Source organism: Marmota flaviventris, chromosome 16 (assembly GCF_047511675.1).
Source record: "Marmota flaviventris isolate mMarFla1 chromosome 16, mMarFla1.hap1, whole genome shotgun sequence".
In the NCBI taxonomy this organism is placed as follows: Eukaryota; Metazoa; Chordata; class Mammalia; order Rodentia; family Sciuridae; genus Marmota; species Marmota flaviventris.
Window position 1 is genome coordinate 31922050 of NC_092513.1, and position 1952 is coordinate 31924001.

Consider the following 1952-nt stretch of genomic DNA (forward strand, 5'->3'; position numbering starts at 1 on the left):
CCAAATAATTTATGTTACATTTTTAAGGTAAAAATTAATACTAAATTATATTGTCTCCTTATTGGGTAATATTTTTACCTTATATGGAAACAAATGCTTATAATGCTTATAAATGTATTTGGATATTTATTCAACATACATATAAGTATATATGAAAAATATATAAATCCTAATATTTTGTAGTTAGTGGATGATTTGAATTTAATATTGCACACTTTTTAAAATATAGATTTTTTTTTAGATATTGATGGACTTTTATTTTATTATTTTATCTATATGGGGTGCTGTGAATCGAACCCAGGGCCTCACACATGCAAGGCCTGTGCTCTACCACTGAGCCACAACCCCAGCCCCATAACATTGCACCCTTTTAAATAATGTGAAAATCTGATAGCTTTCTTAGTGTGAGTATTTTTCCATTTCTGAAAATTGCATTAAAAATATGGAAATTCCTTATTGTTTAGAAATAAATGTCTGAAAGATTCACAAAATATTCATCTCTGAAATCATTCCCAGTAAGAAAGGTCATGAGGACTCACAGAAGAAAAATTTTAGATTGTTACATTTAAATACTTTGACTTGAAAATTAATATTTAAACTTGCCTTCAAATAATAGCAATGCTTTTTATAGTGTGTAATCTCTCAAAACAAAAGGACAACAATAATTAAGAGCATTATAAATTTGTAATAACTATAGATAGGTAAATAGTATGGTGGTTACACTTAGTTGTCAACTTGACTAAATTGAAAAACTCCTAGACAGTGGTGAAAACACATATCTTGGTGTGTCTGAAGCTGTTTCCAGATAATGGCTCAGCAAACCAAGGGGTAAAGACCCATCCTGAGCTGAGCAGCAGCATCTAATAGGCTTTTGGCCTGGTGGAACAAAAAGAAGAAGAGCGAAGCCCTAAACACCTGTGTTTTATTGTTTTGGTAAGAACAAAGCAGATCCAGGTAATTCATCCAAGTGAAGATCTGGAGAGAGGAGGATCTAGACAATAGGACTGAAGAAATGAAATAATGTAAGGTGAGTCAGGAGTGGGTAGGCAGTAGAGTATTACAAAATCTTACCCATAGGAAAATAGCCAGATTCTGATTATGTTTGTCATAAAGTAGCTGTGGCTTCAAACTTAGGAAGAAGAGAGTTGTCATGACACTTACCACATTTGAACACCAAAAGAAACCATTTTTATTCTTCTGTTCACAGTTATTTAATCCTACAAATAAGTAGAACAACTGACTATAAGCAAGACTTTAATTTCTTAGCTTACAGTAGAAAAAAGCAAAGGTATGTGTATAAGGCTTCTGGACCTATAGAGTAACAAACAGCTTTATATCTCAGATAATTTGAGAAGGATTACCAATCTTTTGGAATTTAGTGAAATCAATTACAAATCAGAATCTTTTAGAAGGGAAGAGAATTTTCAGAAATTTATTTTTAAAATATGAGTTTTAAAGAACTCTAAGCCTGAGAACTGACAAATTAAAAATTTACTATCCAATTTAACTTAATTGAATGAGTCAAAAAATCAGAGGAGGGGTAAATGAAAGCTGAAAGAATAACAGTGGTGTAAGCAAAAGGGAGAATAAATATATGAAGCATAAACTGTGTCAGATAAAGGGCTATAAAATGAACTGATCAGAGAGTAACTACATGAAACATATTTAGTTTTTAATTTACCTTGTGATAATATAGGATTTTATAAAAGTTTGCTTGCAAATTAGTTTAAATCTATTCAGGATTTAAAAAAAAAAGTCATTTCAACCAAGAATTGACTCAATAAGAAAAGACATACTAATGACAAATGGTAATATATGCATTTGGGAAAGGTGCCAATGTTAAATCCTGCCTTATTTAATATTTTAATGAATTAGAAATACATGAGATTGTGGATCAAATTAAATTGGGGTGATTCTAATCCCTCAGGGACTGGGTAAATCTTCTCTGCTCG

The 1952-nt window shown here is 31.1% G+C and overlaps 1 non-coding gene across 1 annotated transcript; it reads right to left on the reverse strand.

The window, feature by feature from the left end:
- Nucleotides 1-276: 276 nt before the first annotated feature.
- Nucleotides 277-349, reverse strand: Trnaa-ugc (transfer RNA alanine (anticodon UGC)). The gene has a single exon. It is a non-coding gene; the product is annotated as a tRNA-Ala (tRNA).
- Nucleotides 350-1952: the final 1603 nt, after the last annotated feature.